Here is a 26621-nt window from a genome sequence, read left to right as displayed (position 1 = left end):
AAAGGAAAAAATCCGAAAAACTATCGTTACAGTTATCGTAAATTCCAATACTAGCTTCCCTTAAGAAACATAGCAGAAACAAGAACATGTTAAAAGCAGATGTCCTGATGAACTAAAAAATTCAAACCTTTCGATCAAATTATTCAAGAACCATGTTGAACTTTTAAATTTTTCATCTTAAATCTTCAGCAAAATTTCAATCACATTTTGTGTCCTTTGCCAACGAGAGCGTTATGAGTTGTTTAAAGCTCTCATAATCGTGTTGTGAATTATACTCGCTAAGCTTCGGTGGAGTGGTCATGTCATGAGCATGACACCGGACGATCAACCCCGTAAAGTCATGTTAGCTCTCCTACATAAACATATAAAGCTTGTTTGATCCTCACTAGGATGTAATGATGGTTATGATGCTGTCAGCTCAAAGTCCGAAATATGCAATTGAAAAAGATGGTGCTACATTGTGCGTGAAATTCTGCAGTTAGTCTAGACAGCAAAACAATGGCATCTTTTGACATAATAGATTTTAAGAAGTTTTACCAAAACAGTCATGCACAAACATATACACAGTGAGGAACAAAACCATAAGTCCATCTGTTATCTCGTTTCCTAACAATTGCTTGCTTAGTTAGCCATTAGCTTTTTTTGCTGCCATCTTGCTTTTAAGTAGTTCCAATCGAAATATCCAATAATCAAATCCAATAAAAAAGATGAAAGTAATCAAATGTTCCATATCTTTGTAATGAAAACAAACTTATAGATCTGATTTCTGATCTGATAATATTAAAACAATTAGAACTAAATTAGAACTTAAATTAGAAAAAGAACACTGAATCTTATTTTTCTTCTTCTTCTTCTTCTTTGGTATTACAACCTCAAAAGGTTTCGTATAGAAAATCCTAGCTTTCTAAAATATGGTTTTAACCGCAGCTTGATTGTCAGCCCTACGTACGGAGAGGCGGTTTGAATGGGATTTGATCCACGGTTCTACCATGTGAAGACCGGCGCCGCAATCGCATCGACCCAGTTGATGACTTTACTCAGAGCAATAAAAATAAAGCAATAAGCATAAAAGTTCAAATTGATTCCGGTGTGAATTTATCAGTTAAAAGGAAATCCCTCACCAGATCACAGTGGAAACTTCCTTTACAGCAGCAGCAGCACCATCAGCTTATGATCTTATTAACACACTCTGACGTTCACGTAAATCGGCACAATCACATCTTCCAATCCATTCCCACTGCGGAAAGCAATGCAAAAAATGCGATCGTTTCCACCGCAACAATCGTACCCCAAAACGGGGAAAGGAAATCTACCCATCTTCTGTCCAGTAACTGGAAACCAGCTGGCTACAACAATTAGGTTCCATTTCGTTTGAGTTCATTATTTTGTGCTCAATAATCCTTCCCACGACGCATCTGTGGGCGGCTGAAATGAGCAGCATTATCAGTCCCCGTCTCCCTACTTCCCCTATACCCCACACCAACCGTGCACGGCCCGCAGCGATAGCCGAACCAGCAACGGCTCAGATTGCAAAGCGAAGGCAAGCTCGCATCTCTTAAAATTGTTGATTTGTCAGCTTTCCGTTTTGCCATGGCTACACACCGTCGTCGCCTTGCCGACGCAGAATCGACGCAGACGTGATATTTATCTCACGTTGCGATGGTGTTGCAGTTCTGAGAAATATTCAATCAAAATGCGCACGTGTTGTGCCTGCCTGTTCGAACGGGTTGGACTGGGTGGGATTTTCCTTTTGTTCGGGGGAAAATTGCGCTACTTTTCTCGACCATCCAGCACCGCCGTGTACCGTGGGCTGTGTAGGCTGTTCCCACGAGCTACCGACCGAGGGTTACAGGTACGGACGGACGGTTACCGAGCAGTGGCTATGCAGGAGGTGAAGGCAGCATCGTCACAAGGTCGGCAGTCGTGTTGTACGCCATTCGAGTCGATGGTAATTTGATTCGTGAATAATGAATGTGGAAACGAATTCGGGAAAGGAAATGGGTAGAGCATAAACTCTAACGAGGGTCACACTGGGCCAGCACAGTGGGCCAGATGCGTTGGATTGTGCAGGACAAAAGTCGAAGCGGCTATGATATGGCGACAGTCGGCAGCATTGTATTGTTAGCTCATTTCTAAAATGGTTTCCTTTTTGCTATCGGCTAGTTCCGATTGATATTCCGATCACAGCAAAGCCCTAAAGTTCGAACAAAGCTCCAGTTTTTTACTTTATTTTATGTTATTCCAATGTGCCATTGTTTATCAAGCCTAAAAGCATTTCTTTAAAGCTTTTTGCATAATAATTTGATTTTTTTTTCTTTGTTTTTTAACTAATCAAACTTATCTTACGTATTTATTGATTTGTGGAATATTATTTTTTTATATCTTTTTAGAAACATTTCTTTTCGTTTAAAATTTTGGTAAATACAGCTTTGAAAGTACAATCGCATTTCAAAATTGTGATTTCAAATTTAATGTTGACATCGCTTTGAGTTTACCAACAGAACGTAAAATCCAATCATTTCCCTGATCCTACCCCAAATGGAGTAATGCTCGTGTTTAAAATGCATTGGATAGAATAAGTTAAAGACAGCATTAAGCAACCCACTCCGGGTCCATCTACCACCCCTTCTTCCATCCCGCCCATCCCACCACACCCATATCCCATTCTAATCTCAAAATGTACATCTAAATAATAGCTCATTTAAACAGACCAAAGGCCGCAAACTCGTCAGCATTAAACCGGCAACATTGAGCTTTATCGAGAGCTTGCCATCGCTTTGCCTTTGCCCTTTTTGTCTCGAGATGCTCTGTTAAAACAGCAGACCCGACGCTCGGAAATCTTTGATCGTGGTAGATCGACAACAAACGGGTGGGTAAGAAACAGAGCGTGCTAAGCTAAGTAAAAAAACGCTACCCCCCCCCCTCCTTCCCCAATTCTCCTCCCCCTCCTCCTTCTTTCTCCTGTAATCCTAAACTGACGTTGGAAAAGTAAAGCAGATCACTAGCGTTCGGTCGCTTTTCGACTGCTGCCTCCGGAATGAAAAATCGATTTCAATTAATTCCGCGCCGCAAACGTCATTAGGCCGCGAGTACCTACCGCGAGTTTTGTGACCGCTGCCCGTTCTGACAAGGACGCAGAACGCCTAGCCCAGTATCACGAGCGCGGCGACGATTATACTTGCGTATTGATTTTCGTCGTTGCGTTTGCCTCTGGTTTTCCGAGCTAGAGGCTCCGGTGGATGAATCGGTTCATATAATTTCCTATGTCGGGCTAGCATTATTATTTTCCGGAATTTTGTTTTTTTTTCGTAAAATTCTTTCGAGTTCGATCATTGATGTAATTGGGTGTCTTTAAATTACTGAACCAGAGCTCAATGAAGCGTTCCGTTGCTAAACGCTTAATGAACCTCGTTGATCGATGATATGGTTCAATAGTCAGTAACATCGTAATGAAATTGATGAGCCTCATTTGTTAGACAGTTGTACAAAGAATAACTAAAGGGGTGGTAAATTTTCAAATGCCAACTTTCTTTATCTAAAATCTCTGGATAAAAATCGAGTCTTACTAAACAACTTATAAGCTTATTATAAGCACTGTTTAAGAATATCCATTTTACATGCCTTTGAAGATAGAGAGAACCTGTGCTTTAAATTTTTAAAACAACTTTCAAGCTTTTATTTTCCGCCTTTTAGCATCCGGTCGACGGAAAACCAGGATGCTTAAAGGAAAAAGCAAAACTTTCCACGCTTCTCCAGGCATCTTTGCTCTTACTGTGAAATATTAAGCAGCAATTGATTATAAACATGAGCGCGAAAAACAAACACTGGGCGGAGTGTGCATTGGAAAGCTTCATAAATTATGCCAAGCGAAAATGGTTCATTATAAACCAACCACCACCAGCAACAGCAGCAGCAGCAACAGCATCTTCCCAAAGACTTTACTTCAGTGCTGCGCGTACGATGGTCGTCTATTAAGGAGCAAATAAATATTGATCATCCCGCTGTATTCTTTAACACCCGAGCACAAACAGACACGTTTATAAACAATGTCTGTAAAGCTGAGGTATATCGGGGCAGTACTGCAAAGTGCGGTCTTGTTGTGTGTATTCATATTAGAGTTTTCAATAAGATTTTATGGTCTCGCAATTATCGTAAACTGATCATCAGCTGTGTTGTAATAATCTGCTTCTTTACCACTACAGCTTCGAGATGGGTTTTGCTTGCAAACCGATTTGGGAGAGGGTTGGATGCCTATTTCTTTGTAGAAGTAAAATGTTTTAAACACAAACTTAACACTCATTTAAACGCCTTTCAAAAACATGCGTGTTTCTAAAACTACCTTATTTAATAATCTTTTCAAACAGAAAATGTTTCTCTTCACTTTGCCTCCCCTCACAAAACCCAGCGGATAACCATGTTTGGCATGTTTGTAGTTGAAAAATGTTTGCGTTTCCTGTTAGAGAATGCACTATCAACATATTCGTCGCGCCTCACCCCTATAACCGTCGCAGTACTCAAACAGCAGATTGTACTTAGCCGGCTACAGTTTGCTCACAGCTGGACGCGACCAACGACCGTACAGGAAGTTCGGTCGAATTATTCTGAAACCGCCCGGCTAGCTTCATCATCAGCATCTATATTGACGGTTCCGGAACGGCCGCGCCGCTATGTCGTAGGATTTATTTTCACCAGCGCGCACTCACATTATGCTCTGCGACAACAATGGAGACGCCCGGTCTTTTTCGTTCGTTGGTAGGTTGATTTGATGGTGGGCGCCTGGTCGCGCTGGTGTCGGTTAGTGGAGGCGCCTGGTACCGTGTAAAATTGCGACACAATATTTTGACGCGCCTGGCCTCAATTTGATTTTCCTTTTCGTTGATTGACGAACGCAGCTCTATGTTGCTTCCGCATCGTAGTTGGTTTTCATAATAATTTCCTCTTTACCACTTGTGTGGCATAAATTCACAGCAACCGCTCTTGGGTTCAAGCAGGACGTTCCGCTTCAAGCTGTATTGTGCACAGCTGAGTGCACGTGCTCGTTGTGGTTGTGCGTACGAACGCATTCTTCTGTATGCTTCCAGCGACACGAGATGAACCCGTGAGGGTCGCAAGCTTTTTGTTAATATTACGATCAAAACCGATCACGTAACCTCGATGCAAACAGCGCATTTCGATGGTGATATAAATCTTCTGCCTCATTGAGTACCGTTGGCCAGCGGTGAGCGTATGTTTGGACGCCCCCGGGACTACGTTCCCTAGTGGCGTCTGGTGCCTTAGAATCCGTGAGCGGCCTCGCCATAAAGACAAGGCTGCTAATGAAACGTGTCATGCCGAGCAGTCGATATAATAAATCAAACGAGAACGTGTCACTCCAAAATGTAAACGCACTCACGTATCGAAAACACGTAGATACCATCACTGGGTACCATTCGCAACGCAACCAACTGGGATGGCCCTCCTTCCTTTCTTCCATTTTCTTTTTTTTTTGGTATAGTTTGTTTTATTTCGCTTACCTCCCGCCAGGCATCTTTACTTGGCGCATTACCATTAGAGCCTAGGTTTTGTTGGTGTTGCTGGAAAGTAGCACGCTGACCAGTTCATCGTAAAGTAGGCAACCCGATTCTACTGAACCTTGTTAGCACAGTCAGGCGGTCACCAAAAAAGCACAAAACTAAAATGCGTCTCATCTCATTTTGGTGTTGGTACAGTTTTTCTCTCTTGCTTTTTCCCAGCAGAAACGCTTCTTCCAGCATCAACAAACCTGCTGGAGCCCAGTACTTCAACAAATCATACTGCGACACAATGATGTAACCAAATATCAAACAAGATTTTCATGCTGCCCTGCTTTTTTTTATACTTCATCCTGTGTTGCCCTCCTGCAGCACCGAAATCTCCGCAGGCGGTTGTGCTGTGTTCGATTTCGTTATTTATTTATGCGAAAGATGTGAAGAGTTTGTTTTTTGCTTGCCTATTTTGTCCACTGCAGAAACTGTCAGTCAAGTGTAACGGCACGACATCGGAGCGCAAAAAGCCGGTGTATTGAAATTTAACTTTTTATTTTCGGTTCCTTTTATGTTTAACTTTTTGTTTTACTCTTGATTTTTAACTTCAAGCAGGGGTTTTTTAAAGAAAAATACAGCTAAAGTTCAAATGAACGAAGCACAACTATTCTGGACAATGAATATACGTGAACAAAATTTAATTTGTCTCATCCTCGCTTTTAGTTGCTTAAATCACAAAAGTGAATTGCTAACAACATCCGCGTATAAAAATCAACAAAAATTGGAACAAATAACTTAACGATTCCAATTTATTTCACGCGCCATTTATTCCATCGGCTGGTTTCATCAGTTCGAATAGATTGACATTTCGATCGCAACGAAAGGCGCAGTTTCTTGCTTCATTCTGCCATGATCACCATTTTCGGAACGATAAATTAATCAAACTGACAATGACGTTGTGTATTTTGTTGCTGTGCGCAAAAGAATTGGCCTAATTGAATTATCGGTCGCAAAATTTGTTTGCATTATTTGTGCAAGAGCAGGGAGCCATTTTGCTTCTTTTCATTGAAAACAGTTCACTGGGTTGTATTAAGCTTTTTAAATCGATTCTCTTTAAAAAAAACTCAAAACGCTCTTTTATGAAAGAAGCTCAAAACGCTTTTAAAAATGAAGTTTGTATGAAGAAGACGTAGATAGTATATTAAGTTTTGATAATATTTTCTATCTATGCTTAGTTTAATTTCATTCTTTTCTTCTGAAATCTGGTGTTTGTAAAAGACACGTCAGCTAAACAAGAATGTATTTTAATTCAATATGCAAAACATAAAAATAATTACTCTACACTATACTCGAGCTCTTTTCTCACTCACCCTTCGGGCAATTAGCTACTCCTAGTTACCGCCAAACGATAAAGCTTCAAAGAGATTTCAAAACATTAGCCAAACATTCTAGCAGGTCCCTATAATCTGTGTCGAAATACATACTTCAAAGCAAATAGTGATTGATAAGATATCCCATCCCAGCATCCCGAGAACCCCGGAGGTCTGGAACAAAATGTATAGACCACACGCAAGAATTTGCTACCGGCGGCCATCTGTTACCTTCATGGCGTAGCACGGCTCGCAGCAAAGAAAACCCACCGCTCCCGAATCTCCCTAGCGACGGTGTGAGCTGGGCCGGTGCGAGAAAAGCTTTGCGTAGACAATAATTAATCGTCAACCGAGATTGGAAGTAATTTATAATCATGCTCAATGCTCCGAGGGTACGCGGATCTACACACGCCCCAAATTCCTCGGTCGGTGGAACTTCCTGCCTTCCGTGCGCTTTATTTGTCTTCATTAGCTCAATTCTGGGTATGGTGCGCGTCTTATTATGCGACTTAATGAAGCCGAAAATATTACCATATTTTGTGTGCTGCTGCGTTAAGTAGACTGCTACCCTTGCCTGCCACCCCCTTGATTAGGGTTAAGTGGAGTTTGCGCCGCCTGACAAAGCGGCAAAATTTTACTGCCAGGTTAATGTTGCGAAATTTCAATACATTGTTACTTGCGTGCATTAATTAGTGTGAAGGAATTGAGAATTGAGAAACAGGCCTGGTGTAGCCTGTAGAGCAACATACATTTGGCTAATGGCCTTGATAATGTAGACTTGAGACAACAGGCGTCGTTCGTCATGACTTGACAATGTTAATCAGATTTTTTTTCTTGCTGGATCCATTAACTAAACGGCTAATAAACGTCAGGAAATGTATCGGTACAGTCTGCCAAACCACACCAATAATTCTAAGAGCCAGTTTATTAAAATTTTAAGATAAAAACAATGTTTCAAACTGTTCCATGTTATATTTTGAAACGTATTTTAAAATGATAATTCCCACAAATCTTTCCTGCTCGTGCGATAAACTCTATCCGGGCCCTATTTGAATTCCATCGTTAGCGTAAACAACCATCACTAAAAATCCGCACGCAAAGTCATTTGCTTCCGTACGCAAACACACACACACATTCACCGTACGTTTATAGATACCACGTGCAAACCATAAAACCTTGTTGTCGTCTGCCTCCGATATACAGCCCCAATAATTCCAGCTCATCGTCACCCGAAACTCCAAAACCACCCTCTCCACGAAAGGAAGAGGAGACTTTCGCGAAATAGTTCCCCCCCCCCCATTTCTCGATCCTCACCATCAGCATCATGCTTCCCAACAATCAAGCTGCTGCTGTGCTCACGTCTGGTGTCGGTGTTTTTTTTTTTGGCCTCGTTTGACGCAAAAATATAAATGTATTGTTATTTCGCAAATAAAATTTCCTGATCCGGCAGAGCTGCTGGTCCACGGCCACCGTTTCCATGGAGCGCAATAAATTTATCCTTGGCGATAGGCCAACGCATCCCAGTCAACTCGATCGCAGGAGAGCAGTGGAGTGGCGATATCGACCTCACATAGGCATTTCTGTTGATGCTGGGGTTTTGTTTGGCTCTGGCTGACGCGTCACCGGTGGGACATTGTAGTTTGATTGGGAATAGTTTTGCATGTTTTGTTTTGGTGAAAGTTTGGGCGTGTTACGTTCGAGTAACAATCAAGTAAGAAACGACAAATAATAGTATTTTATGCATAGAAAATAACTCAGGGTAAGAAGTTGACGACATCGTACAGTTCGTCAAATCAAAGACAAAGGCAGTCTATACAATATAGTGATGGACAACAGCATGACCAACCAAAGAATACGTAAAGGGATATAAAAAGATAATATATTCTTTTGCCAAATTTTGATTTGAAATTTCGGTCAAAGTATCGATGCTTAGTAAAAGTATCAAAAGAATTAGTTTAAAATAAGAATGTTAAAATGGCCTTATGCTTTTGTTCAACAACAATATTCAAAACAGGACATATTTAAAGGAAACATAGCAATTTCAAAACAATTCAAACGTAGCACAACATCATACAAATAACAGTCACTAATGGAAACCTGCCGTGTGAAGACAGGCGCCGTTATCGCCTCGGCCTACTGACCGCTCCAAAGTTATTTGATTTATATCTAATTTCTTTCAATTTTACTTCTTGTGCTTAGGATTAAACTAAAAATCAGCTAATTCCAGTTGTGGGAGCAAAGAGGATGAATAGAAGGCTGTCGAATGTTCGAGGTCCTAAGCTTCTTTTTTTCTTCTTTCATTTCCGATACCTTTGACCTTAGCTCAATCTGGGTATTTCAATCTTCAAATTCGTTCAAATCTGCAAGGCGATATGAGAAAATATTTTTTTTTTAAAGTAGTATAGATCATCAAGTGTTAAGTAACTATTTTATTTTTCTGAAATACGTTTAAGATTATTCAACACAATCTATCAGATAATTGAAGCCCCTTTTTCCCCCCTGAACGTTTAATTGTGCTATAAAATCCCACTGGCCCACCAGACGGAAACCTAGACGAAACAGTTTCCAACACTCCAAATCGTTATGACACTGATCGAATATTATTCAGAGGAAGGTGCTTAAAAAAGAGACCACCAACACACAATTGTTAGCTGTATTATCCCTCAGTTCATCAACGTACCGGCGCCTTCATTAGGTATGAAAGAAAAAGAAGCAAACACATTCAATTGTATTGCTTGATATTATGTATTCAGCACCTTCGAACGCACGAGGATAAAAGAAGCTGGGACGATTCCGCACTTCAACTTTGTTCCGATTATCAATTCCCTGACGAATGGGGAATGTTTGCACCCTCGCACACTCACCCAGACTCCCTTCTCTGTTCGATTGCCGGGTAAGCTCCATTGTACCACGGCTGCCGGCGATAAAATGCCGGCCACAAAACTGTCCCTTTATAACCTTTCTCGCTCTCCTTACTCCGCGCTCCACTCCCACCATGCCCGTCAAAAAGGAAACTCAACTGAATGAAATCTAATCTCAATCATCATTTAGAAACTCACCATCAAAAACCGGGTCCTTTTTTCCTCGGCTTTTCCGCCATAACTCTCTCTACTCTCTTTGCGCCCAGCACATCGAGCCTTCTCTTCCAGCACAAACAGCACAATGCGAACATCGGCCGGTGGGAAATTGACGACTTCTCGGTCGTCGGGAAACGTAAAAACTTGTTCCATGCTTACAATGCTTCCGACATGTCGAAACACACTCACTTGTCCGGGCTCGACGCCCCCGAAATGTGGCACCATCGAGGAACGCGCGAAAAGCGCGTTATTTAGAGGACGAAGTTGTCGATCGAACCATCTCAACAGTCTGTCAATTTCTTGGCCGAATGAACAAACAGCGCCCTTCCCCCCCCCCCCCCCTCCCTCACCAGTCCCCTCCCGGTCCGAAAAATGTCCGGTACGATCGGAAACCGACTGGAAGGAAGATATTGATGGGTCTGCCTTTGTGCTGGTGTTTCATTTTTGCTGGCCTTCTACCAAACCGAAGTAGCGAATCATAATTTCAGTGTCAAACGAAAACCAAAGGACCAGGCAACGGTGAAAAAAGGGCGACCAAGAACTTAATGAACACATTCGATAACGTCGCTCGGAATACCAACGGAAACAGCATCATGTACAGCTATATAGACATCATCTCTGCCAACTTTTCCTGGTGTTTGCTGGTGAATATTAACGCCCATTAGATTGTCACTCTCTGTTCTGGTCGTGTCTGTTCTGCTCGGGTGAAGCGAGATGAGGTTTTTATTATATTTCCATGTTTTGTTTAAAGATTTTTAAGTAATACTTACCCATCTGACACGTTCAAAGCCAGGCCAAACTCCAACCACATACTAAGTCGTAGATATAGCTGATGGTTTTTTGGGATAGAAGAATCCTCCAACAAAAAGTTTCCCAAAACAAGAGCACCTACCGTGAACCGTGAACGCTCTACCGTGATCGTGTACAGGCAGGTGGCCACTTTTCACCGCGTACTATTAGCACGCAGCAGTAAAGTACTTGTGCTGTCCGTCCTTTGTACGCGCCTCAAATAGCGCATCCTGCAAACCACAGCCACAAAGCCTCCTAAGATTTGTTGTCCAAGAATAGCATTAAGATAAGCTGTGTGGCGAGTCTGTCCTGGGGACGCAAAAATCATCTCACTCCACTGACTACCGTGTCTCTGCTGGCGTAGTTTTATTTTTGGCACTTCCAACAAAACAAACCCAAAGCCTCACAGCACCGAACAAAAAAACCGCTCCAAAAGTCCTCGCCTCACTACTCGCTCGAGATAAAGCTCTCTGAATGCTCTTCCTTCCTTCCGGTTTTATGGCCATCGTTCTTGGAAGGTGTGAGTGTGTTTGTCCACGCGTTCGGGCGTGCATAACAAGCTTCAGCCGGCAATGTGTGTGCGTACTTGGCCGTACGTTTCCCCACTGCCCTAGGACACTGGAACTTTTATTCATAATTTAGTACGGTCTCGGATGTTGTTTGAACTTACTTCACTAACCGAGTGGGGAGGGAGAGTGGGGGAGTGAACAAACAAAATGCGTTCGCCACTTTACGCGAGCGAGTTGGAATGTGCTATAAAAAAAGCTCTCTCACATACACACACACACGCAAGACGAGAAATCTTCTTGAAAGGGGTTGGAGGGCTGGAATGCTGTTCGCTCCATAAACTAGTTTGCGGAACATCAAAACACTGATAAAATCTTGCCGAGTTTCTTTTTCTTTCGTGCGGGTTTCTTCTGCCAACGCTTCTTGTGGAAGCAAATTGATTTTCAACCTCCGTGTGCAACACCATCCATGTACACACACACATGTATGTTTGGGCGCATAACATAATTTCCCACGAAAAAATCGTAAGCATAATATTGCGAAACTTTTACGTTTCCTCGCACGTTTTTTTCTTGTTTCGTCAGTTTTTCCCCTCCGTTTTTCACCCTGCTCAGCGCGCAGGAAACACAAAATTTAAAAATTGATAAGACACTTTTCACTTGTATCAGGCTACCGCATCTCTCGAGTGCTGGAACGAGCATGAAGCAGCACGTGAAAGGAATATTACTTCACGACGGCTCGCGTTTGCGTTTGTGGCACGCTTTTGCTCAATCAACTTACGACCGTCGGAATCGCTAAACGAGGAGCGACAGTTAACAACCAAAATGCAGACACAGGCAAGCTGAACAGAAAAAAAAAAATTTGGACAGCAACCTCCTAACAATCAAACTTGCCGAGTTTGGCGCGAGGTGGCTTCCGTTTATGTGGCCCCCTATACCATCTGAAACAAAGCTCAGGTGTGCGCAAGGATGCCGATGCCCTTCAGGTTCAAATTCCGAGTCCGAGCATGTTCGGTAAATGGCAACGTTATTAGTGCGCCAAGCAAAACGCACCGTGCTCCTCCGGTGTGATGTGAAATGAAAACCACCCTCTTTTTTCTTCAGTCTTTTTTTTCTGTTCACCTCCAAGGGGTTTTCTGCTGTAAAATTACGTGCCAAATTGAGTGACTTTACAGATTGTTCGTCTCGCGGGCAAAGTACCACCCGAGATCAGCGAATGCCATGTTTGCTTTCGTGCGTTTTTTGATCAAAAGTTTGCGATGAAAACCAAAGGGTGTGTGTTTCTTCTTTTTTTTTTTGCCCTATCCTTGTGCAGGTTCTGATGCACGGTGAATTGGCACGGGGCAGAATCGTTTGTGATGATGTGTCAGAAATGATAGCGAAAGTTGCTAACATACAGGTCGGTGTATTGTTATTAACTTTCGCACGAGTTTCTTCTTTTTTTTTTTGGCGCGGGTGATGAAGCTTTACGATTGAATCTTGATGGGTGTGTTGATGTCGTAAGATTGCGCTGCATATGGAATGGGTAATTTTGAGATGTGTTTTTCTTTTCTTGTCTCTGTAAACTATGCGGTGTACATGTTAACCACCTTGTTTGGCACATTATTGCTGATGGTATCGATTGTAATGAAAAAGTAATATTTGCTTTCGCATTATTAGCCTTTATGCCAACAGGGGGCGTAATGAGTGTTTAGAATAAAAATGGCTACATGACTTTTAAGAGCAAAACACACGTGAGGCTTTTCGATGATTGTCATTAATTTCGGCTGATTGGTCATTGGCACAAAAGTTTATAGCGACACCAAAAACTGCCTTAATGATCATAATCTCTGAGTGGTTGGGTCCCGAGTTTTCAAGTGGCCCCAAGCTGTCTCAAGTCTCCGTTAACATCAGAAGAGTTGTATCTTCCCTTCAGCTGGCTATTGAGTCCTAGAAACTACGATCATTTGGAGGCCCCCAACTCCATAAGAGGCTTCGTATAATGTGTCCGGTTTGCCTCTGACTCTAGTTCAGTGAGCGCTAGAGATGAAGATATCTACTCTTTTCTTCAATTATATTCACTCTATTTGGTGCACCATCAGGATTCAAATCGCTCAAGAACTCTTTTGAGAGTTATTAATTTGAAACTCTCTCTGAGGATCTCCTATGTCCGAATCTTTATGACGATTCGACTCGCAGAGAGCTTTTTGTTAGTTTTTTTTTAATTCATGACGGACCTGGACCTGACCTTAGAGCCTGACCGTATAACTAGTTTTTTGTTAGTTAAATTGCTAAAATGTGAATGCGATGGTTACACATAAATGAATATCTTCTGGCCAGTCGAAGATAAGCGGCGACAGGGATTAAACTTGACTATACTTGGGGTTCATTTTTTTCTAGAGATTTGACTCAGACCCTTACTCAGACAAGGCCTCAAAACTCAAACTTGTCTGTAATTTCTTTCTTCCGACTATCTCAACTTGCCTGACCAACTTCATTCGACAATGAGCATCGATAGCCTAAAAGGTGAGGGCTCGATGTTTCCAACGTCTCAATAAGGATGTTCTGGATTCGTTGCAACTGTCTGGACAATCGATGTATGGAGTATATTTTTTCGTTCAACCTGCATGTCGTTGTTCCGTTGTCGTCGTAAGGAAGTCCGTTGCCTGTCTATATATCATCAGATCTATAAAAAAATTATCACTGATGAATGATTACTGATCGTGAAACTAAATTTGTTAAAATAACAATTTTTTCACATGATAATATTAATCTGAAGAACAGCGGAGTATATCAGTCTATATGTCGTGTTACATCCTCCAATGCTTATAAAAGCAAAGTTGAAGTCCTTAGTTAGATTTCCGCATGTTTGGATCTGAGCTCCTATACAAGCCTCCTAAGCCATTTGACAGCCTATATGACGTAACAGGTCGTAGATCCAGACCAGAATTTTCGAGGATTTTTTAAAGATATTAAAAAATAAACCAATTATATGTATCAATGTATTTTAACTGGATATGTCTTTATTTTCAACGTTATTTAGCATCTCTTCCAAATCTCATCCACCAAAAATAGCCACAAAACTTATTATTTGGGGCGTTTAGGTGGCCGAGGTGACAACGGCGCTGGTCTTCACACGATAGGACTGAGGTTCAAATCCCATCCAGACCGCCTCCCGTACGCAGGGCTGACAACTTTACTACAGAAAAAATTAAGTCACAGAAAGTCATAAATGGCAGGCCGAAACCTCTCGAGGTTGAAGTGCCAAAGAAGAAGAAGAAAATGAAATCTAACAAAACTAATCAACCACTTAGCTGAAGGGTCGGATAGCTTATGTCTTATTAATGAGTTAATTAAATTCACACTAAATTCATATTCCGACCAATATGACTGTGACTAATTTCTCGTGTCTTTAATTCAACCCTCACTCCCGTTACAATCACATTCCGCGGATTACTGAACAATTTATATGAACAGCCACAATAAATCATCTAAGACAGATAGACCGACAAACATGGAAAATAAAAAAACAAACTGGCAGCCGACAAGCTTAACTCGCTCCCCTGATTATTCATCCCAGATTATGGACAGCAGAGATGTTTGTACAAGGATGAAAATTTCATTATCTCTAACCGCACCATGACGTCCAGTTAAACAGTCGTCCTCGGGGGATGACGATCAGTATAATGCGATCAACCAAGAAGATTTCCTCATCGACCACAGGCAAACGTTCGTGCGTGATTGACTAGTCGTCAAACAACGCAGAAACAAACAAACAAACAAATCAATGTGGTGTTGTTTGGGCTTGGACGTTAGCCGGCTTTAGGAAATCTGAACACGAAAACTCGTATGAAAGAAACATCCAAATGCTTGAGCTATGTTCATCAGATCGGAACATCCATCCAGAATTAATTATTTCTAATTTTTTTTATTAAAATGCTGTACATTTGAAGCTTATTTTTCGGACAGTTTTGAGTATAAACTTGAAAATTAAAAAAATAACCTGTGGAATCTACTTCACAGTCGGGAGTACCGAATTGATTGAAGAATATTAGATTAAATCCGTACACAAACAGACAAAAACACAAACAGTTCACTCATTCAAATCATACAATAACATAACCGTCAATCTCCTGGGAGACAAATGTGCCATTTGCCAACAAATGTGACAACCGATGCAAAAAAGGTGACATCCGCCAAACATTGACACGGACATTCCCACTCATAGCGACGGCACATACATATCCGATGAGAGTTATGTTAGTTTTTTGCTCCAGTTGTTATTGAACACATGTTATAAGCCTAGTTTGGTTGCGTTTCGTTCGTATGCACAAGCGTCGAAAGGCCCAGGAAAAAAAACAGTTCAACAATATAGTATCACTGTTCACTTCATGACACAAACAGCTTCGATTTATCACGAACAATTAGAATGATCAAAGTGTTATTTTCCCTTACTTGTTTCTTTTATTTGTCCTTTCACTATTTCGAGCACTGCTATTCACATGAGACTTGCCGAATGTACACAGATTTTGATTTCGGTTTTTTTTTTGCGTCACGCTTTGTCAGTCATCCCGGAGTACCCAGCATGTAGGTCAGTGCTGGAGCAGATTTGTTGGTGACGAGATAAAAATAATTATTTTTAGCTTCATCTTTCACTCAAAATGGAGACCGAACGGTAGAGCCTTTTTGTTCCTCCCCTCGTTCTGTGTCGTCCATCTTTTTAACGCTAGCTGTGTGCAATTGGGGGCAATTATTCCACACCCCAACACCGTCGGCTTTGTGTGTCGTCAACAAAAAACATACACACAAATTTCAGCAGCTTTTTTGCTGTTGTTTTGTCTAGCTCTCGGTAGAACCCCTTGAGGCCAATGATGGAATGGAATCAGGGTTTCGCTTATCTAGCATTCCATAGTGGATGAAGCTGAGAAGTAAAAAAAACCCTGCAGACTCACTCATGCACGTTCCCATATGGAGGGGAGTATTAGTAGTAGTTCGTCCCTATTGTTTATCCCAAAGTCCCAATGGAGACAGCAAACGTCAAACACGTGAAGCATAAATTAAATCAACACAACACCATCATCGCCGTTCGCCCGATGGCTCACGGGAGGAGTAAGTGCTGAAGTTAGTCAAGCTGATGATGGAGGTTGGAAATGCCGAAATGCCGCGCGGTAGACACCAGCGCACAGATGACAGACAATGGTGACGATGATCGAGCGAAATACAAATGCGCCAGTCTTGTACCCCGTCACATTTAATCCTTTCGGCACGGGTAGGAAGTTTGTCTTGGATGGAGACCATGGGATTAGTGAACGGTGAACCATTGTGAGAACAGATAACGCTGACGACGGTGATGAAGATTGCGATAATGATGATGTCACAGGCGCAGGCCGCCGTGCCTGGCGGTGGTCGGAGATTAAGTTTCATGAAATGATGGATAAGTTCCCGATGCCTAAGCGCCAGCAATTGCATACGTAAGCACGACTGCTAAATAACGGCAGCCCCATGCGGTAGCTGTGACTTTTGCGGATGGTTTTAAGCCTTAAAACGATAGCCAGGAAGCTCACATAACGCCAGGCGAGTGTTTTACTTTGTATTGGGGTGTGTGCTGGCGAATTAAGTTAAAATTAATGACAGCTCATATGTTGTGTGCTGTTTTGTGATATGTTGAGGGTCAGATTTTCTACAAAAAAAAAGTATGTAAAATTAGCCAGTTATTTTTGGTTATGCTGCTGATAACTATTTTTAATCATTGCTTTTAATATCTGAGATTCTATAAATTGACAACTTTAATGTTACAGTGACGGACAATAGAGTAAGCCCAACTTTATATCCGATAGTGAAACCTGTCCAATTTCGGATTGGTTTTGGTTGATTTTGGCTCGGAGGGGCTCCATAATTGATAATTCGAATTAAGTTGCGAATTTATTGCCGCTCATATTGTTTCTCGAGCTATTGCTACTGGTCCTTCAGGCCCATTTTCCCCTTAATATATTCTACTGCTAGTAGCACTATCTAGCGGAAACGTGTGCAACAAACCACTGCTTACAATACTTCTAATCACAGCATAATCACACCAAAATTTCACCAAAGCATCATCATCAATATTGTATATATTTTTCGCATTTCTGATTTTATTAAAAAAGCCAAGTCGTTGTGTAATAATTTTAAAACATGAAATAAAAAAATAAAAAAATCCTTCTTATGAAATAAAGTATTTTAATGAAAGAATAGATCCATACTCTGGATGGTTTTTCCAAACCTTCAACTAAAATTTACAAAAAATAAATTAATAAAATTGGTTGAAATTCGACATCATTACCCAATTTTTGTTTTTTCACTTAATCAAGTGGTCTTATTTTATTGCCCGTCACTGTAACTCCCTGTAACGTTGGATAACGCTTTTAAAAATCTCGCGTTGCAGCCATTTTTTTAATTGTAATGGATTATGGGAAATGGTTTTGATTAAAAAAAAAATCTAAAATTTAGTGCATAGTCGATTTTGTGACCATAGTACAAACTCTGGCACAAAGGAGCAACGATTCGTTTGTGAAACGTTACATTGAAGAATTTTATTTAAAAGTTTGTTATTTCGTTCTCGATTTTTTTTCACTTGTTCTTGGTATTTGTGAGATTTTGAGCATGAAGAATAATTAATAATAGAGTACACAATTCGTTATCAATCATAAAAACCCAGTTTAAAAAAGTTTATTAAAGTCTATATTAATTGAGAGTAGCCTGCCATAAAAGATAAAAAAATAAAAACAGAAGTCATACAATTTTATCTACAGACTAAATACCCGTAATAATTGTGGCCATTGAAATTCTCGGCAGTCCTCATTGATGTGCTCTTTATCTTTCTGCTAAAAATTAAGCAAATCTTTAAACCTCTTGGCCACCGTCCAACACTGAGTTTTGGTGCCTCAAAACAACCATCAAAAACTAGTTCATGCGCTAGCGGTGCAACTACACAGCATCACGGGATTTTTGGCTCTTGCTAAAAATAACCGTCCTACATTTCCCACCCAACCCGAACCTCTTATCAAACAGCATAAAAGAAACCCGTAGCGCCAATACTTTGCGCCAGTCCGGGTTACAAAGGCATCCGAGGGCGCCGATCCTGCGAGATGATGCGGTATCATTACCATGCGGCTCGACACCTCCCGGAGCCTTCACCTTACGAAAGTACGGTCGGCAAAACTCTCGGGGTAAAGTTTGCCTTTTGTTGTGGCAATCTCACTACCATCAAACCATGTTCGCCTGTGCCAGGAGCGCCTACGAGCACCGTTGCTGACCTTTTGCTGGTGCTGCTGCTGCTGCCAGTCCAGGCGCGCTGTTCAATGTTGCACCTAACCTCGTTACGTCGTGAGATGAAGCTATCGATCCGAGGTCCGACAGGCATTCATGGTTGCTTCGTCCCAGTGGGAATTCTTTTGTACGTGTAGCAAGCAGCCGATTGGGTAACGCGTTGGGAACGTGCTGACAGAGGCCGCTTTGGAGACGCGCGCTCTCTCTCTCTCTCTCTCTCTTAAAGCCTACCACGGTTGTCGGGTCTAGTGCATGTGGTCTTGAAACCTGCCTAATCTACAACAGAACTCATCTCAATCGAAGGCAACCATGTACATGTGTGTGTGCGTGTGTTTTTTTCCCGCTTGCGCAACATCAATGAGAAGATTCAATGAGATGCGAGAAGGACCACCTCATGGTCAATAACCGAACCTCTTCGATTGTGTCAATTTCGAATCAGAAACGACTATTCTATGCCCCGGCCTGCGCCTCCCACTGCACGAACCATCAAATGACATCAATAATGAAGGCACTTTCCCTTCCGGACAAGCCTCGAAACAAACTACAAAAATAGATAACACACGAACAGGGAGGAGCACACAAGAAAAACCCATCGATTTTCCAACTCTCTCCCTCCATTGGTGGTAGGTCTCCGTAGGTCACACAGCGGATTGTTGCAGAATGTTTCTTTGTCACAAGTCGGAAGTTGCTTTTGCGGGAATGTTGAGGTGCTTTTTTTTTCTTTCTTGCCTCGAGCATTTCCAAAGCGTCTTTGTTGCGATCTTTCGAATTCGATTTACGGTTTGCTCTGCCGCATGTCTTGTTATCAGAGAACGGGAGCGGGGTTTGCGCCGTTTCTTACTGTACATGCTGTTACTTTGCGCGTTTGCATTATTCATACGAAGCGCTATAGTCCGGACGCACCGTTGGTTCAACTCTCTCTCTAATCAAGACGTACGACGATGATTCCTTCGGAAGAAAGGGGACCGAAACCATTTAGCTCACCATACAATGTTGGTTGTCTACTGTCCCTTTTACTTAACCGGTGTGGCAGACAGTATTGTACCAGCTTATTACGAATCGTTCCAAATTAACCACACACACACATATGTACAAAAGCAACGTATTTCACCACTTTTCCGAGGTGAAATAGTGGCGACTTTGCCCCTTCCGTATGGAACACATTCCACACATCATGTGACCGAAAATCGGAGCGGAACCTACGCGAAAACACTGACTCTCCTCGCAGCGTTTGTTTCGCTAGCTGATAAATAAATAACCTTTCCCTGCAAAACGATTCCCCCTTGTGAAGTACAGCGACCGCGGCAAGGTTTCGCGCAGATGCTCTGGGACGCTGAGCTGAGTGGGGAAAGATAGCGAAGATTTTACCGCGTGACTCCCGCGGTGGGAGTTTTACTACACCTTTTTTTGTACCCGGTTCACCCATATTCTTTACAGCGGACCGGGGGCTTTTTGCTTCACCACCCCGCAGCAAGGAATGAAAGAAAAGTGCCACCTCATTAGCTGAGCAAAATTGGAAGACAAAACAGCGAAGCGAAAAAAGCAGGAACGGCCGTTGCTCGAGTAAACGCGAAGCATGCTTTTTTCCTTCCTTTCACAAGGCAAGGTGGTATCACGGTAATTGGAATGGTAATAAAATATCCATCCGCAAACCGGGACTCGACATGCCCGCGCGGTACGGAGTCAGGAGGTCGGTTCGGTTGTCTCGTAACAAAACGTGGCATAAATTTGACTGTGTGAGTGGAGTTGGTTTGTCGGTTTTTGCGCTGCTATTTTGATAGTAGTGCGGCTGGTTAGTTATTCTTGGGCCGTTTGCGGCGAATAATGGCCGGTGGTAACTAGGTGGGAAGAAACGAATAAAAAAACTATGCCAAGGACGCCTAAAGCAGGCAGGATGACAGGGAATTGTTTTCCATTGCGGACGCGAATCATTCCGCGGTCCCACACAATCATGACAAGATAGGATGGTTCTGGTACAAGATTGGTTAGACGGTAGGCTGCAACTATTTATGGGACTCTATTTAATTTGTTTAATTGGCAATCAAAAAGCGTTTGGAATGCGGTAATTATATCGCAAAAAAAGCTTATTTTTAACTCTCGTTAAGAAGACTTGAGATAGAGTCTTTAGTGCTAAACAGGGCTTTTATGGACAGAATGGATTTGTTCCTGGTTCTATATTTTATACTAGTTTAAGAGTTTTTTTTTTGGCTTTTTTTCTATTCTTAAAGTCTTCTATTCTTGGTCATTTTGTTAAGAGTATTCTAAATTATATAATAAAATATGCCGTTTTTGTTACAATAAGCTTGATTATGGACCCTATGAAGAGCCAGCCAATTTTTTTTTTTTTTGTATGAGTTTTGACATTTGACGGCTGAATCCAGATACGTTGAGAAGCTTAGCTAAGGATTCCAGTGCTTTAGAAATGTTAACAAACGATTCACAAACTAATAGCTACACAACTTCCAGTGCGCTTAAAACTCGCTCTCTCTCTGCCTCTTCTTGGTCCAACGACCTCTCTTAGGTCATGCCTGCTTATGTCTAGCATTCTAGATTTCATTGATACCACGTCGTTGGATAGTCAATCCTCACACTACGGGGGAACGGTCCGGATGGCGTTTGAACCCCGGTGCTGGCGTATGAAGACCAACGCGTCTATTATCGGGCCGCCCTTGCAGTGACGAACAATAGCACAAGATCACCTTTATATCCGCCTTCTACGTTCTACCTTCGTTACTTCTGTTTGTTATAGCTTGAATAAAGCTTTAAAACTTTGTGATCTACAAATTTTCAACTGCCGTGTAGAATAGAGCAGATAAGTAACTATTGAGTAGATAAAGGACTTTGTTTTCTCACGAATTCTACCTATGTCTGTATCTAAATGACAAACGGTGAGAAACGAGATACGAATGGTTCGATTTCTTGAAAATAAATAGAATCAAGTTGATTCGTTGAACCATAACCACCATAACCAAACAAAATTACGTGGTCCCTTTTTACGGCGAATTCTATTGTTAGCTGGTTGACCATTTTGAAGATAGCTTGAGTCATTGTGCTTCATTCTTTTCTTTCTTCCTATTTTCTGACATCAGTTATTCTCATAGTCAAAAGGATCAGCTGATTGGTTATGATTTTCCTAGATCTCTTTGCACAGCTGAATGATGCTTGGTAAGATTGACAGATGCCGGTTGAATATTTCAGTCGTCTAACTTAAGTCTTCACAAATCCGAGTGATAAGTTTTCTTACACGAAATTGATGCACCGATAATCTCATGTTCAGAAATATTCATACTATTCCAAAAAAATGAACAGACTTTTATTCTCGTTGAGTATAGTACCTGTTCAATCCCGGATCGATGACTCTTTTTCCTTAGCTGCACCTGTAACGAGAAAAAGCCATCTGTTAGGCATAGAAATAGCACAATCGAATGATTTAGATCCTCCCAGACAACAACCCAAAAACTTCACTTATTCTACAACGAAACGATGCTAAGCCATCACTGACACACTGCAGAAACTATTATTATTGTTCCCCTTTTATGTAACGCTCAACTAACTTCATTCTTATCATGCACCAAACCTTCCTTCCTGTGCCATTCATGGCACATTCATAGCACCGGTGCTGAACTTTGGTTGCCGAACGGCACTAGGCCACAACCACCAAAACCTGCACGAAACACCACAATCAACTCTCAAAAAGTTGGCTGTGGCTTCCGGGCGAACGTTTTCGCTCTCGCTTGTGTCGAAAAGTGCATCAGAGCGGAGATTGATGCTGCACGGGCCGATGCTGCTGCTGCTTCTGCTATCTGCCCGAGCCTGTGTCAAAATGATGGATCTATTTACTACCACATCGTGCCAGCATGTGTTGGAGTCTTCTCCAACGTGTATGTTTATTTACTCGAGGGCGAAATTAAGTTCCATTGTAGCCCCGCACCGATCAGACAAACAATTGAGCTATTTTTCATTTTTCGGGGAAACTAAATTAAAAACGAACATTCGCCTTAAAAGCTAGAATAGAACTTTAGCCTGAAGCACAAGTCCTGGAATAGACAATGTAAGGTTCGGAAAAGTATCTCCTGAAACTTGTACTTATCCAATATCCAAAGCCGCCTCAAGATCTTTAAAGGAAAGCAATTTTTATTGTTTTGGACTCACAGAATCTATGACATTCACCAGGAAACATCAGAATTATCCTTCCAAGAATCAAATAATTCGAATTCTTCTTTGCTGAGAGACACTCTAATGTCCAAAACTCTCACAAAGCTTCATTCACTCTATTAAACCACACAAAAAAGTACCTAACGACTAATCTTTCGCTTCAGCTCATTAAATTGCGAATAACAGCTGAAACACACACACACACACACACACACAAACTTTCCCAATAAATCAAACAAAGCCTCTCAAATGCTTTTTGGAATTGGAATTTTAAGGAATACACTTCACACAACCTCCCATCGGCCTGTCCATCTATCTAGAGCACTCTTCATCGACTCCGCTGTCCGAGAAATCCATTTTCCCGGGATTATCTTCTCATCCACATGACATTAAGGGATCGGCCGGAAATGTTCGCCGTTCCCCATTCTCCTTCACCGAAGAAAACAATTTCCCAACAATGTCCTGGTACCTGCGAAGTACCAGCTAACCATTAAAAATATCCCATAGCTTCACCCGGGGTGCTGGTCCATTCCCAAAGCCCATCCTCCGCACAAGGGATATCTATTACGGTCGTTGCAATTACTGGGCTGCGCAAAAAAAGTACACACGAAAAACCTCACTTGCCCACGTTGGCCGACAATATCCCAGAGAGGAAAAAAAACGATTCCATTCCAAAATAATCCCCATGCGCTCACAACCGTAACTCTCCGTTTTCAATGGCAGATTCATCGCTTGGCTCGCTGTGTCTCGCTCACAACTAGATTGATATCGGTTTTGTACGCCTGTGTATCGATTGGCATGTCCTCGTGTTTGCCGTTAAAACCACGTGTACGCTAAGCCCCTCGCTGTCACTGGGGTTTCAGTTTGACAACATACTCACGGGTGCGGTGCAGTTCACTGTACACGGCTCGAGAAGATGGGTGCATAGTAAAAGCGGGGGCCGAAAACATTTCATTTCATCACCCCCGGCTCACGTCAACCGTAAAAGGTGTGCGAATCGTGTGCTTCCGAACCACAAGCGAGAAGGCGAAGGAGTGGAAGAGATCTCGAGCGGGGAGGGTGGGGGGGGTGGGAGGTGGACACTGCCATGTACATCTGTTTTTCTTTGGGGTGTGGAATTTTCTGCATTCTCCCGTACCCAAAACACGATTGAATGGACGACACGACCGTGCGACGAGCGCCATCACGCTACCGATGAAACCTGACCGGCATCGTGGAAAACCCCCATCCCGTCCCGTGGTTGGGAAATCTTCCCTCCGTTCCCATTTCCTTCCGTGTGCTGCTCGCTGGAACCGCTTAACGGTATCACCCGGTAGAATGTGCGGGTCTATCAGTTGATGAGTGTATTATTTTTAACCAGCTTCACGCAACGGCTCGCCAACTTCGGATCGTACGAAGAAAGGGCGCTAATGGTGGTGGAGGGACACAGTTGGAAAAAGAAAGCAGAGAGATAGAGAGAGAGAGACCGAGAAAGAGAGAGAAAGCTAGCGAAGTAAAGGTGTGTGTGGGAAAGTCAAGCAGTAGTCCGGGGCCGGGATCCGTGGAGCTAGAGGCAGGAGGCCATGGAAAGAGTTTTATTTAGTGCTAAAAATAAAGTCTAATGGGGGTTTGATCTTTTTATAGGCAGTTTCTTCTGGTACCGAGTGCGTCCGTGTACCGCGTATCGGTTGCGATCTCTAGTCATCATCGCTCTCTCTCTCTCTCTCTGTCTCTCTGAGCGCGTTAGCCGAGTTAGCTTCATCGCCAAAATGGGTCTTAAATGGGATAACAATAGATCGATATCTCGAGCGCGTCAAATAATCAATCGGAGTGAAGATATTCGGCACGGTTGTCTATACGGTACACTTCTCCCTTTTCAAACGACTTTTGAAGAACTCGTATCCTTCGTATAAAGTGGGTGACATGTTTCACCTACCGCATACGGCAAATGCGACTCCAAAAAACTTGCCTCCGAGGCTTTCACCGATCAATTGAGCCTCACGTACCACTCCGTCGATAGTTGAGCTGGTGGACCAATACTTCCATCGATTTCAAACGGGCAACGGTGAAGACGGTCCCTGTACGCCGGTCTGTGTCCCCGTGTTGCAAGCGAAGCAGTTTCAAGCATCTTCTCGCAAAGTTCACCACTTGACCGGCTTGTTCTATAGCTCTGTCCAAATTGAGGCCACCGAAAGGTTAAATTACCCGATGGTTTGACGTTTTTCTTTGCACAAAAAAAGAGACGGTCACAAAAAAAGGTCTTTGTGCAATTTCGAGCTGGATGGTGAAGATTACGGTCAAGAGCTCAAGAAGGGAAGATGTTGGACTGATAACCGTGATGTTCGATGCCCGTTGGTATAATGTATGGAACCGATTGAATCTCCGCTCCGAGCATCCTGACCAAGCGTGGCAAGCTGTCGCTCATTTGCATCGGCAACCCTTACGATCCTTACAACTCCCTCGCTCTTGCTTAGCAAGATAAGACATTGACTTTCATTGATTTATGCCACCCCGTGGCCTGCCCGTGGCGTGTTGAGTGTTGCGAACGACGACCACGACCCGCGACCCGAGCGTTAAGATGAGTCGAACGATAAATATGCTAATATTACTACTACTTTCCAACACTTACTTATCACCGAACGCTGCGGAGGTGGTTTTTTGCCGTAGTTTAAGAAGTCACTTGTCAAATTCTAGTGCTACGTTGAGTTTGCTTTAAATTCAGGATAAAGCTTGATAATTTATTTACCGATTCCACCATCGTTATTACGCTCCATATTTTATGGCATGATTTGTATTTTGAACCGTCGTTGAATAATTTTAGTTTGAATGTTTGAATCAATTGAACCATGAGATATTCAAGTGGCACGATAAGTTATTTTTAAGATATTTCTATTCATATGAAAAATACACTTGCATAAAGATATGATCAATATATTATCAACGTAATCAAGAGCTTGGACAAACTTGTTCAGAGCATTCTGCTTATTGTAACTGTCACATGAACGGTTTCGTCTCAAACAATCACTGTACCATGAGGTCATTATAACGCTATCTTATTGTTCAGGATATTTTTGACGGAAAATATGGCCATAAGTTGCCGATCCTCAAATAAGTTTTAGAGATAGTTGAAAAATACTCTGCAAGCTCATATTAAAGGAGTAACTAAGGAAACCCAGAATGTTGGATTCTGAAGTCATTCCGAGCGATTACCTTTCGGAGGAAAAAGGATATTTCAAACAGTTTAGACGGATGTTCTGGCTCTTTTTTATCAAAGTCCCACAACGATACAGAGTACAAGGGACAAATCCGCGTGTTACCTCATCAGTTTCTGATGCAGTTTTAGGTTGTACTAAAGTTTTATTCATTTTATATTTTAAACACAAATTTCACGCTAGAAATCTGTCTATTGTAGGGAAATGGTATGAATATAAAAATAAGAATATTTTATTGTATTTTTTATTTAAAAATCGACTTCTTCTTCTTCTTATTTGACTCAAAAACCTAGGGAGGACTTGACCTAATATTGTTTGCTTTTTTGACTAACTTTACCTTTAACGAGATAGTCGGTCCTTCCTGTGGGTTGCTGATCCGACTGGGATTCGATCACCGACTGTGCCGTGTAAATATCAGTGTCGCTACCGAATGTTACTAGTGACCGTAAATTTATCACTCAATTTATCGACTTCAGCCTTAAGTTTTCCAGTTGAGAGCAATTTGTGCTAGCTGTGTTGATTGATTCGTTTGTCGTCTTCAATATTTTATAATTGCTTATACTATAAATTATAAGCTCAATATTTTATAATTGATTGAAATACTAATTTGATTAAGATGCTAATACTTCCCGAATGTAGTGACGGTAAGCTGTCAAATCAAATCAGATTTTTAATGGACCTTTATAATCATTAATGAGACGCAGAGCGAACTTCTCCTGACATCCTTCTTTGTAATTTTTCGGGAAAA

At 42.0% G+C, this 26621-nt stretch overlaps 2 protein-coding genes across 9 annotated transcripts in view; one reads left to right on the top strand and one right to left on the bottom strand.

The window, feature by feature from the left end:
- LOC118502591 (pseudouridine-metabolizing bifunctional protein C1861.05) overlaps window positions 1-26621 on the top strand; it is a 209565-nt gene that overhangs the window by 127548 nt on the left and 55396 nt on the right. The window lies entirely within an intron of this gene.
- LOC118502590 overlaps window positions 1-26621 on the bottom strand; it is a 143189-nt gene that overhangs the window by 108458 nt on the left and 8110 nt on the right. For 6 of the 7 annotated variants that reach the window (XR_004905060.1, XR_004905058.1, XR_004905057.1 and 3 more), the window contains one exon: window positions 21863-21904. The exons of the other annotated variant lie outside the window; for it this stretch is intronic. The gene's annotated coding sequence lies outside the window, so the exon portion shown is untranslated. The remainder of the gene's footprint in view (window positions 1-21862; window positions 21905-26621) is intronic. 7 annotated transcript variants of the gene reach the window in all.

This window comes from Anopheles stephensi, chromosome 2, assembly GCF_013141755.1.
Source record: "Anopheles stephensi strain Indian chromosome 2, UCI_ANSTEP_V1.0, whole genome shotgun sequence".
In the NCBI taxonomy this organism is placed as follows: domain Eukaryota; kingdom Metazoa; phylum Arthropoda; class Insecta; order Diptera; family Culicidae; genus Anopheles; species Anopheles stephensi.
This window is presented reverse-complemented; position numbering and strand designations above follow the sequence as displayed.